General features: G+C 36.8%; 1 non-coding gene across 1 annotated transcript; it reads left to right on the top strand.

The window, feature by feature from the left end:
• Window positions 1-2,002: 2,002 nt before the first annotated feature.
• TRNAQ-UUG (transfer RNA glutamine (anticodon UUG)) lies at window positions 2,003-2,074 on the top strand. Its single transcript has one exon. It is a non-coding gene; the product is annotated as a tRNA-Gln (tRNA).
• Window positions 2,075-13,812: the final 11,738 nt, after the last annotated feature.

The following is a 13,812-nucleotide window of genomic DNA, read 5'->3' on the forward strand; positions in this document are numbered from 1 at the left end:
TCTAACCCGTTCCTACTACTACTACTACTACTACTTATCTGCACAAAAGAAATTAAACCACTTTTTTGAGTATTATTTTCATATTATTTTAATTTAAAAAGTGTTATAAAAATGTAAAAACAAATAACTTTCCTCGGGCCGGGTTTGAACTCACGCCAAAAGCGATTTCCATTACTAGCAAGTATCGCTAGCAAGTTCGGGTACCAAGGTCGACAGCAGCAAGCGTTTAATTTCTGCTATATAATTGCTACATGGCAAGAAATGGATAATGCCAACCAATCAGAACCGTGTATTTCGTTTCTACTTCCGGGAGCATTATTCTCTCAAGCTAGTCCTTTCAATAGGTATGAACTTAGGCAATACTTCAATACAGAAAAAAACTCCTTTCAGTATTTACAGCTGGTATAATTTACTATATCTTAATTTACTACAGATAAACTATAGAGTATCATAGTAAATGATACTCGACCAACTGGGGAACGACATTCCTCTTTAATTTTCAGTTCAAAACAAAACAGAGCAAGATTTTAGAAATTAATTGAAGATTGCCATGCCATCTGTTGGAGGTACTCTGTAAACAAATGTACACATTAATTTCTAACTTGACACAGTGATGTCAACTCGCGGGGAAAATCCATTTTTTTTTTTTACATTAATTTCTGGAAAAGGGATAAAGGGGATTTTCGTCGCAATTGGCAGCAATTATGGGACTTTTTGTCGACAAGAAGAAAATTCTTTATGAATGGAAAGTACACCAATGACTCCTCAACAATTTTGAAATCAGTGTTAATTGCCAAATTTTGTTGCTGGAAAAATGCACGCTAGTGCAAACCACTCGTGATTCTCCAAAAGCAAGCTCCAAGATGTATAAATTGTACTCTGATACTTTTTAAATACCAATAATACAATTAATGGGAAAAAATAAAATGTAAAATGAGAAACAAACCAACTTCGAGAACGTTTTACACAAGATGACTGGAGAACGTTTTACACAAGACGACTGGAGAATGTTTTACACAAGACGACTAGAGAACAAATTTCCTCTACTATCCTTACGCTCATTACAGTATGATGTCAAAAAGAAATAACTTAAATCTGATGACAAAATATACTTGTTTTCTCCAAAATCTTTACCCTTTCTTTCAATCATAGGCGCCGACTTGAAGAAAATAATGGAGGGACCCAAACAATGAATAAATAAATCTTCATATTCAGCTGTTTTCTATCAACTTCTTGGTGAAAGCCCCATTCCCTGCCCCAGATCTCAGTCCCCTACTCCGCTGCGAAATTCACGACCTAAGTCAAATTCACTTAAAGGCATTAAAACAAATTCAAGTTCAAAATTTGAGAACTTCACTGCAACTTTGCGCATCACATTCATCTTTACTTTTCATATCAGTGCTCCCAGAGTGTTGGTTGAAGCTTCAGTGCTCTATTGAAAACACCAATTAGGAAACGGCGTTTTCTGTCGAATAAGAAGGCTGTTCCTAATATTGAATTAAAGGCATGACGAAGTTTACGACAAAAATTATCGCTCCTCTTTGCTAATCCTTCCTCGACTGGATTATATTGGAAGGCGAGGACCCCCACCTTTTAATATTAGGGGGCCAAAAGTGTCCTGCCTATGCTTTCAAGGTCGGCGCCTCTGCTTTCAATTAAGAAAAAAAAACAGTTAAGAAACAACTACTTGATAAGCGTAGAAGATTGAAATTTACGATATTTTACTCATATATTCAAGAAAATGTGTGACATACAATAGTTACATTTCTTTTTTTTTTTTTTCTTAATTTTGTAATGAGTATAACAGGGAAATTCAAGTGCAAAATGGGAATTTCTGCTTCTCGAGATGGGATTTTATAATGTTTCAGGTTGACATCACTGACTTTGATAAAACATCAGATAATAGATGTATGTATGTTGAGCTGACTGTTTGACGCTTACGTAGTTACCCATGGAATATTTACACGCATAAGCAAAATCCTAAAAGAACTGTAGACAACAAGGTTCCATGGTGTAATGGTTAGCACTCTGGACTTTGAATCCAGCGATCCGAGTTCAAATCTCGGTGGAACCTGAAACTGTACATTTTCTTTTAAAGTATAATATTTGCAATAATTAGAGTATTCATTTGCATTGTTAGTTAGCATATAGTAATCAAGCGTAGTGTTTTTTTCTCCCTTGGTAATTTTTCGCTTACTAGACCAAGCGTTGTGAGTTAAAATCTACTGATTTCAGGGCTGTCACGTATTGCACACACTGATAACGAAACTCGAGCACCCAGCCTAAGTTATCAACATCTTTTCGTAAAGGGAAAGATGTTGCAGTACTCAAAATTCAAGATTTAATCTGTGCTTATCATGCATGAATATATGACTGCACGTTATTGAGGTTACGCACAATTTATGTTGAATGTAGCCAGCTGCAACTTTTCTGCGAGGGTTGTCCAAAAGTCAGCTACTACGCTAGAGAGGAACAAGGGCGGTGGGTGCTGCATTGTACTGTATCTCAAGTAGCTAATGTAAAACTATTATTTTCGATATACAAAAACTAGCTGTCCCTCCACTTGTTACCCCACAAGAAATTAAAGCTAGCGTCGTTACTGCTAAAAAGCTTTATCAGAACGCGAAATAAGTGAGATTTTCTTCAACAAAAATAGCAAACTAAGCACTATTCGTATATAATAAAATAAAAATAAGTAATGCAATAAAAAGCGGGTGCGAATCCGTCGTCTTCCAGGGGAACACCTCCTTGACACCTGTACTGTGGGACGGAGACAAGCTGGCGACAGCTCAATTATGCTCTGGGGAACATTGACGTGGGCATTCATGGGTCCAGTAGAGCTCGTTCAAGGCACCATGACGGCCGAGGCGTATCGTACACTGGTTGCAGACCACGTACACTCCTTTATGACGACTGTTTCCCGACGGCAGTGGCATTTTTCAACAAGATAATGCGCCATGTCACAAGGCCAAGAAGTGATGGAGTGATTCGAGGAACACAGTGAAGACTTCCAATTGATGTGCTAACCCTCCCCCACCCAATTCACTGGATCTGAAACCAATCGAACACCTCTGGGATGTGATTGAACGTACCGTGAGAGCGGATTACCCCACTCCCTAGAATTCTAGGGAATTAGGTGACCTATGTATGCATATGTGGTGCCAACTCCCTCCAGCTACCTACCAAGACCTCATTGCTTCCATGCCAATACACGTTGCCGCTCTTTTCCGTGCCAAAGATGGACATATCGACTATTAGGTTGATGGTCATAATGTTCTGGCTGATCAGTGTATAACCCTTATTGATTGCTTCTCTTAACCTTCGCTAAATTCTGTATTGGATCTCATATTCAGCTAATTTTCTTCTCTTGTTCTGTGTAGTGGCCTAGTGATTTTCGTTCGCGCCTACATTACACCTGGCCAGTATCACATGCATAATAACAAAAGAGTATTTTTCACTTTGTATAAAAATTTAAACGTACCAGGGATAACTTTGAAAAGTGACCCGGGTTATGATTTGTCCCTAAGACACAAAAGTATGAAATTGTTGTAATTGACTTTAGTAATTACCTGTTATATTTCAAATCGTAACTTATAGGTTTTATTTTTGAAGACTTGAAACATGTGCTAAGATGATTTAATAACACCTAATAACAACATCTAAAGATAATTTACACCAATCAAGTAAAATATCTGCAAAATTAAAATCTATAAAATTTGGTACCTCAATTTTGAAGGTGATTCTGAATTGAAACTATGATGAACATCATATGTGAGATTTAAAAAAAAAATCAAAGTAAAAAAAAATTAAAAATTTCAAAAACTTGTGAATGAGAAAATTTTAAATCTTGAAAAAATTAAGCAATAATGCTCAAAGAAAAATTTTAAAATAGTAATAATTTTTTAAAACACTTTTAAAAGTGATCAAGTAATGAAATTGCACCATCACTAGCTTTTCAGGGGGGATCCAGGGGGGCGATTCGCCCCCCCCCCCCCAGAAGAGGAGTCTTTTCTTATTTTATGTATAAATAAAACCCATCCCAGAGTTTGGAGCTCTTAAAAGTAGCTCTAAGTAGCAGTATTACAACCCACCGCCCCCCTCCAGAAGTTCGTCCTGGATTCGCCCCTGTTCACTAGATTATGATTTGTCCTTGGTTTCAAATCCTAAAATTATTCACCAATGATCTTAGACTATGAGCTACTATTACAACTCTACTGTTGAAAAATTTTCAAACTAAAAGCTTAAAACAATTCAAACAGTGATCGAAAACTACTTTAAAGTAAAGATTTTAAACAAAAAAATTTCAATAAACTTCTGAAAAAATTTTAACAGAAATTTGAAAGTGATCATCCAATCAGATTGCACCAAGAATTTTTTTTCATCAGTGACCTTAGACAAGGAGTTGTAACTACAACACTAGTATTCAAATTTTTTTAGACGAAATTTAAAAAAAAAATCAAGACAGAGTCAGGTTTAGGTTTGATTACACTCTTAGCTATTGAAGGTAATGGGGCTTTTATACATATCCATGTGTCTTTTGCCAATATGAAGTTGTTGCTTTTTTTTATGTGTTAAATATATATTACTTCGCAATTGACACGCCCACTGGGCATCTAAACCCATTTTAGGGAGTAGGCTAGGAGTATGGGCTCCATTAATTACAGCAAGAAAATCTATACACCATGAATGACTGTTGTATACCGTATAAGGTACTGTACTTTCGTAATAAAGAAAGAACTGTATAAAGGCGGTCATGTTCTCACATTCAGATGGACGTATACAACATATAGCCGACGTATGTAATATACGAATACTTATGTGATATACATCCAAGTACCACCATATGCAGATGGGCATATATATAAAAATACATAAGACTGTTAGATGTCAGACATCCTGAAGCGGCACTATGTAATATCTAAGGGAAAAAAAGGCAGTACATATGTAGTATATAAATGGATAACGTAAGCTCCGTTAGAGGCCTGCACGGGCCGGAATTTTCAACCCAGCCCTGGTCTGGCCCATGCATTTATGACGTGAGGCCCGACCCGAGTCCGAAATATGTTTTACCGTTTAGGTCTGAGCCCGGCCCGAACTCGTGTGATAATCAAATGAGCCCGAAATAAGCCCGAATTACAGAGAATTAATAATTAACGTAAATTTGTATTTTTATTGACAGCAATTAGAGATTTAAGTTCTCCAGAAAGAACGATCCAATAAATATCATTGTGCAGTATATTTACAAAGTTAGGCCCGAAAAGGACCGAGAAATATGGTTGTAGACCTATATTTAAAACTTTGCCGAGCTCGGGTCCAAAGTAATATATGCTTTGTAGACCCAAGTCCGGCCCGCGGGCTGGGTCGGGCTTAAGCCCGTGGGCTCGGTACTCAGTCTCTGCAGACCTCTATGCTTCGTACAGATTTCCGTAGTAAGCATATGGATTCTGTATATTTGCACAATATACCGCTGTCCGGATAGGGATTTTTTCTGTGTTATATTTTGGAAATGTACAACCAGTTTTCCTCAAATTTATGTGGCCACCAAAAGAGTAAAGAGTTGAACTCCAAGCTATAGCTTGTTTAACTTATACACAGTGGTCGAAGTGAGACGGTATGCGGTGGTATGCCATACCGCCTCTGGTTTTTCAGTAATGAGGACATACCGTCTCTGGTTTTTCAGTGATCAAGACAATATTTAAATAGCCGGTATGTTGAGCCAAAATCATAAAACATACCGCCTCTGCTTTTTTTTCACTTTGAACACTGCTTATATATACACAGAGCGTTCAAAAAGTCTCTATACACCTGAATCGTATACACCTGAATGTTTGGAGGCTCATGGGGGACATTTCCAACATTTGCTGTGAAAATGTCTCTTAAAATGTGTGTATATGCTACGCCCTGTAGGCCTACATAGTGCTTTTATGCCATAAAATATAATAAATTTTGAGTAAAATAATTTTCTCGTTGCTTTGAATATGTGACAATTCAGATGTATAGAGACTTTTTGAACGCTCTGTATATTTCTCCGATATTGGTTAGGGAACTTTAAATTACGCTATCTCTCATATTGCCACTTATGGTTACAGGAACTTACACATCTTGAAGTTATTGCAGATAATGCATATCTTCGCAGGAGTCAATATGTACACTCTTAACTTAGTCTCTCATGTCTTTAGTGCGAGCGGCCCTAAGTTCGATTCCTGGAGAGAATACTCGCTCGAAAAAGTGTCAATATTGACTAGGATTTTCCTCATTCACACCAGGCAAATGCCAGGATGGTACCTCAGATAATGGTTCCAGGTCATTTCGTTCCTTCTCTATTCCCTTCTTCCTCTTCAATTTACCGTGACGCCATCCCTCATACCTGACGGGTTAATATGCCTATAGATGCCGAAGGCCCAAAAGTCTCCTTCCTAATCCCAATTCCTTCGAAGTAATCAAGAGGACTAAGGTAAGTACAGAACGATGTAGGATGACAACACTGTTCAGGTAAAGAAGAAATAGTTTTTCAGATCAATATGCGCAGAGAAGTAGTTTTCGTGGGTTTCTCGAGCAGATTTACCTGTTGTTCTCCTCGGGCAGGAAGGAAACAATATTGATATATCGACTAAACACGCAACAAGTTTATTTTTTTTTTGTTCTTGTTTTTATTGTTTTTTGTTTGTTATTTGTTGGGTCATTTTGCACACTCAGCTCCTCCTTTCCAAGTTTTCCCATTATTGTCACCGCTAAGTAGATCTTTGATTGTAATTTATATTTGCCGCGCTATTGATTCATGTCCTCAAGTCCCTACTTCTGGACTCTTTAACAAAAAGGAACTATTACTTATAGGACGTCGCGTCGCTCAAACTGTGGGTCTTGTGTCCTTGAATAAACGTGAAATAATTCCACAAAATAGGCTTCCAAACTTTGCTATGCACAAGCGATAACTTGTGGAATGATAAGTTATTCCGTCCGCCTGTCTTTCTGTCGACAGGTACCATATCAAGAACGGAAAGAAATAGTGGTAAACATTTTTTATATACGACCGGCTCCGGCGAACATAATGATATGTCATATTTTTTAACTTTCGAGTAAATTGGAACAGAAAGGGTTGAGCATTTTCATGTAATCCAATACAATGACATATACCAAATAAACTTTCCCTACTATTTATAGGCACATTTTCGAAATTAAACTATTTACATACTCTTCTGTGCTTCGATCACAACCCATTCCACCTCATAACTCAATTTACCATTATATTCGCCCGAGCTATTCATATGTAACTAAGCGCTTTAAAAGTAGGTCCTATCTTTTCTGTTAGCCCAGTTTTCAAACCGGAAATTTTTGAAATCAAAATTTTCGGCTTCATCGTTGATCATTATAAAGAAGAAATGGGAAGCATTTTTAAAATTAAATCAGCGTGCCTAGAATAGTTCCATCCCCACATTTACTTCTATACTAAAGCCGAAAGTAATAGATGTCTACTGCTTCCGGTTTCTATATATTTCTTGCTATCCAAACGTAAACTATAATGTAAGTCGACAAACAGCATTTTTGATCTCGTAAAGTTCTGTTTGTGCAGGTATATGTAGAGAGTAGGCAGAGGATATTACAGTTGAGAATCGTTTTCTCGCAGTGCCAGATTTTATTACAAAATTCCTCTATAATACAAATAGATACATATTCTCTAATGTTTGAGTAAAATATGTGTCCACCCGACCTAATTGTTTTGCGAAGGATTCCTCACGATGTAACTTACGTGAAGAGAGGTAGGACACCTAATGCTCTACCGCAAGCACAGAGGGGTTAAAATCCCGAGAAAGCTCCACTGCAAGCTAGGCAGGTGTTGTGATGAGGAATCTCCCTGTGTTCCACCGCAAGCACGGAGGGATTAAAATCCCGAGAAAGCTCCACTGCAAGCTAGGCAGGTATTGTGATGAGAAATCTCACAGTGTTTCACTGCAAGCAGAGAAAGAGAGAGAGAGAGAGAGAGAGAGAGAGAGAGAGAGAGGTAAAGGTCCTTACAAGTAGTGCCGGATGTACGAATAAGCTTAAAAAAAAAAGGCTATAGCTGAGGGCCCCACTCTCTTGGGGGACCAAAAACTTAAACGAAAAAGTTAAATACACATTTCCTAAGTATAAGATAAGCAATAAATGAAATAAAATCTATATATAGCAACAGTTCATCACATTCTACAGGCTTCTATGACGGAAGTAATGGGACCCTTCAGTTAGCCTGCTTCCTAAAATAACACTGGCTTCTTCATTTCTGTATATAGAGTATTTACGTTCATCTGAAAACATAAAGGGCCTCATTAGCTTCAAAAGCTTAGGGTCTCACGAAATCTAAATCCGACACTGCCCACGAGGCTCGGGGGAAAGGAGTCCTAGACCTCCACTGCAAGCTAAAGGCTTGGGTTTAGGTACTTCCAAAGCTCCATTGCAAGCTGTAGAAGAGGATTTGACCAGTCGGAGACTAATGTTTGTCGCTGAAATCCTCTCGGTTATATAAATATTCCAGTTGAGGCGATAGCGTTGTTGTACCTTAGTCGTCGCTAATGTCCTTGTCGTCTGCCGCTATAATAATCCATAGTAAGATGCACATGGTTGATGTTTGCAAATATAGCCACATGTCGGTTGTTTTAAACATAACAATGCGGAGTATTATAATATGGTTGCAGGATCAAAAGAGTAGATACCAACTAGTCTCTTAATTTATTGAAACCGGAATGAGTACAACTCTTCTATTTTTGTGAGACTTATACAACCGTTAGCTCTGGTGCGTAGAGTACTTGGTTTGATTCCCACCCAAGTAAGTTTGTGGTGGACAACACCGTACCCATCGAATTTCTCAGAATACTGCTGTTTCCTCCCATCATCTACTTGCCCTAATCATCAGTCTCCTTTAACATAAAGGGTATAATAGAGGGACGTTAAACTAAAATTTTGATTTTCTTATTCTCTCCTTCTAGATTTTCTCTAAAAACCGACTTACCTCATAATATAGAATTGTTAAAGTGTATTGATGCATAAAATAGAAATAAAAATGTTACATTCGTTTCAGAGGAAAATGTAATTTTCAGTTTTGATTCTTCAGAACGCTGCCCATATTTTTGGAGTTGGGAAGAAAATTTGAAAAACGCAACTAGAGAATTTTAAGTTTGAAGTTTGGTCTAGATACCTTGAACTACTCGGTCTCTACGCGAATGAACACATTTACATCGGAACGAGCTAATGAAGAGACGGGAAGACATCGAAACAACGCTTATTCGAGATGTAGGGATAATGAAGGTCCAAAAATGATCGAAAATGACGAATATTAATGTCGGATCCATAGTTTTTGAGGTCGCTGAGTTGGAAATTGAGAGTTCCGTTTGGCCCTGTTACTTGGGGGAGATACATAAAATTGATCAAAAATGACCAAATATTAGTGTCGAATCCAAATTTTTCGTGGTGGCTAAGGTGAACAGTGATACTTCCGATCCCGTTTAAATGCAAATTCAGCACCGCAACTTGCGGGAGGTGAAGAAAGGAGATGTACACAAATTATCGAAAATGATCATTATCAATGGAATCCATGGTTTCCAAGGTCATTGAGATGAACAGTGACAGTTCTGATGCCGTGCCTCGTGACATGGGGAAGGAGGAGATATATACATTTATTGGAAATGACCGATATTTATAAGTTTTTCAGTTTTCACTCGAATTATTCTAAAATATTAAGAGGTTTCCTTATAATAATTATTTAATTTTTTTCTCTTTTTTTCATGATCACCATGCTTTCTTCCATTGCATAATCGTTTGAAAAATAAAGACTGCACACTGTTTACTAAAATTGATCGGTAAAAAAACGACAGTCATAAAATTGAAGGACCGCAAATCGTGCAAGAAATGGGGCTGTACTTTCTAACCTCATTACACTGACTTTTTCTAATGTCTCTTAATTATGATCTGAGGCTGAGGAAAACAATGATAATGATAATGAACGAAAATGGAGAAAAGAAGAAAGCTGGACGAAAGAAGACAACTCCGAGAGATAATCCGTTTGACTTAGCATTGGACCAGAGATCTCACGCACCAGAGGTGAGAACTCTATCACTTTTTTCATGAATCCTGGCTCTTATTTTCTCTGGGTTTCACTGTTCAGTGCTACTGAATTCGACAGGAACTCGACCACAAAAGCATCGAGGACAGACAGTATTCTGCCCATGAACGATTTGAATCCGTGATAAACTAGTCTCACGATCATCTCTCTAATGCCTCAGATTGATCGACTGCATCCACTACGAATCACGCAGTTAACACGACTCCTACAAATACATCGCAAACAGACAAATAAAAAGAATGTTGTTAGTTCTTGAATAAAGATTGGTTACTTTGGACTTTAGCGTCTTGTACAGCACCACGTGGATGTGGGGTCCGTACCACCTTGATCTAGGATGTTCCCCTTTATTAAAGACTTACAGGAGAAGAACTTTGATGTTTTGTGTTAAATTTTGTACTCAATGGAACAGAAACGGGAACATTACGAAAATGTGACACGAAAAAGGGGACGTTCAAGATATGAGTATGGTGAAGAATGGATTTTGTTTGTTTGTTAACTTTACAAAAGAAATTTAAAAAAATATCTGAACAAAGTTCAGTTTTAATTTTAAGATGTAATAATTGTGAAACAGTTTCGCCAACTAACTAAACCTGGTACTGTGATTCATGAAGCAAAGAGGGTTACAAAATAATTATTTTTCGTTAAAACTTGATTTTTTCAAATATTTTTATTTATTTTGAGAAGTTACTAAAATAAAAACAAAGCTAAGTTGTACCAGAAAGTTATTCTTTATTAAGTTCAGCGTTTCTTTTCTACAAAAAAGCTAAATGAGATGTGGGATAAAGTTTAAGTTAGAATTCGAACCATTATAAGACGTTCGAATTTCAACCTGTCCCACACAAAATCGAACTAGTGACAAGTATACTGAAGGCGCGCACGAAAGTCACTAAACCACCGGAGACAACTAGAGAAGAGTGAAGAAAATAAGCTGAATATGAGATCCTATAAAGAATTTAGCAAAGGGTAAGAGAGAGGCAATCTAGAAGGAATATAATTTAAAACTTGTGGAAAATGACATCCCACTAATGAGAAGATACTCACAGTATGTTTATATATTAAAACGGATCTAGTAGATAGTAAAAAGGATCTTCCAACTTCGTCCGGTAGATGGCAACCGCTAGAGAACCCTAGATGTATAATTTTCACTGCCTTTGCATAAAAACACAATTCAGAGTTGTCTTGTGGATTGACGGGCGTATGAAATAACATTACAACGCTGTAAGTCCCAATTGCGTAATCTTTAAAAAGTCCTAAGGTCAATTGGAAACTATAAGCGGTGCATGCTGACAGTAATCCGGCATAAAAAGTAGAAACTTTGTGGGCAAAATATATCACCTAGCACACTGAGAAAAATAAATTGTAGGTGGCGTACTTAAAAAGATAGGTTACATGCGTAATTCCTGTAGTTTTTGGACTTTACGTACAACAGACGTATAACTGGAAACGCATGTTTTATAATACTTTCTGTATAAGTGTTCCATCTATAGGTACTTTCTGTATGAAACAATGTAGGCGGTCAGGATCTAACATACAAATGGACGTATAACATATAGCTGACGAAGGTAACATAAGTATATGCATGTGATATAGGGAAAACTGTTAAATGTCACACATCCTGTAACGGCATTATGTAACATCTAGGGGCAGTGCCTTTGTAGCATACGGATAACGTATGTTCCATACTGATTTCTGTAATAAGCAAGAGGATACCGTATATTTGACAATATACCACTGTCCGGAGAACGGATTTTTCTCTGTGCAATGAAGATATAACACTAACGTATGGAACTTGCATATGTAAGTAGGAAATCGTAATCATAGTTAAAAGATAAGAAGAATAATACAAAAATTGTAATAAGCGTGATTTTTTAATATAAAGTTTCATTAAAAAAAAACGAAAACGAAAACAAAATATAACCTTTAAACTTTATGTGCCACGGTTATGACGTGTAGGGTAAAGGAAACGTTGATAATGAGAAATGAATGAAATGGTGATATGAACAAAGTGGGTGGAAACGGAAGAACCCCGTGAAACCCTAAGTAGCCTATACAGTGTTTCTCCATCACAAGTCCCACTTGGCACGAGATGTGATCAAACCAAGGACCCTACGCATTAGAAGTGAACACTATATCACTGAGCCACAGCGGCTCCCAGCTGTCATGGTAGAAGCACTGCATGCATTCCGACATCTTGTGTGCACTTGTCTAATGTAATTTAAGGCTCAGTAACCACAAGCAATGCTTATTTCTGTGCCATCGGCATCCTAATCCTCTGTGCTATACACCTGCCTTTTTTTTCTGCTATATAAATCCCAGTTGAGCAAGGTATTACGTATTATGTATCATTATTAATATTTGGATACAAACACTTGAAATTATATCAGCTGACGAAGTTCAACCCAGTAACGACACCAGTGGGTGGCAAGGAGGGCGGACACCTACCGGTACCCACCGACCACAACCCTAAACATAATGTATTTTAATACAAGTTAAGGAACATAAAACTACTCTTTTCAGTATACAAAAATAAATAAACAAATAAATAAATAAAAATAAAAAATACTGCCTCCCAAAATGTCCCGCCTTCCTTTTCACTGGTTCAACTCCTTTGGCAAACTATTGTGTACGCCACTGTTTTCTGTATATGTGGGTCATTCTCCAAAAATAGTGAATTTTGATCTTGTTTTCTGAAAAAAAAGTGTTTGAGTAATTGCAGTTTATTATTATTATTATTATTATTATTATTATTATTATTATTATTATTATTATTATTATTATTATTATTATTATTATTATTATTATTATTATTATTATTAAGCATATTGACATAGGGTATTTTCCTGGTCAGCAGAGATCGAAGCTCATTTTTCGCATTTTTACTTCTTTTTTTATTTCGAAATTCCATAAAGCTGACTATACTTCGTCCGGAGTTGATAATCAGCCTTGGAGTAGACAGTAGTGGAATCAGCCTTGGAGTGGACTGATTCTCAATATAGGACAATGAAGTTTCTATACAAAGTCATTTTGACTAACAAAACTTTTTTTTTTTTTTTTAAAGGAAGTTATATGATGAAAAATTACTAGCAATAATGGGCCTCTTGGATGCTAAATGGCATAACTCCAAAGTTGAAATTATTTCAGGATTGAAATTTGAGGTTTAATAAATCATGTACAATTCTACTTCTGTCATCTTGGTAACCGAAACTATATCTATGTGCAGTGGTATATTTAGGGGGGCTTCCGGACTTAAGTCTAACCTCCGAAATCTTATTTACTATATGAAAGTAAATGAAATATCTTGCAGAATTTTTACATTTCCAGACCCAAAGTTAGTAACCCCCCCCCCCGAAACAAAATCGTAAACTCCACTGTCTATGTGATACTGTTTACAGAAACCTCTTTCAAAAAGTATGCATCTATAGAAATATGTGAAAGCATATATTAGAGCACGATGACCACAGATTGCATTTTTAATTTTGGGCACTGGCAACATCCTTTCTTATGAAAAAATGTTGATAATTTACTCTAGGTAAGAGAGTTTCGTTATTAGTGTGTGTAATATGTGGCAGCCCTGAAATCACTAGATTTAATTCACGACGCTAAAGCACAGGATTACCAGAAAGAAAAACTAAACTTCATTACTATACGCTACCAACAATACAAATGAACACCTTAATTGTTGCAATTATGATGCATTGAAAGAAAAAAAATACACTTTC

The sequence above is a fragment of the Thermobia domestica genome, chromosome 18, assembly GCF_964235325.1.
Source record: "Thermobia domestica chromosome 18, izTheDome1.hap1.1, whole genome shotgun sequence".
NCBI classification, from domain to species: domain Eukaryota; kingdom Metazoa; phylum Arthropoda; class Insecta; order Zygentoma; family Lepismatidae; genus Thermobia; species Thermobia domestica.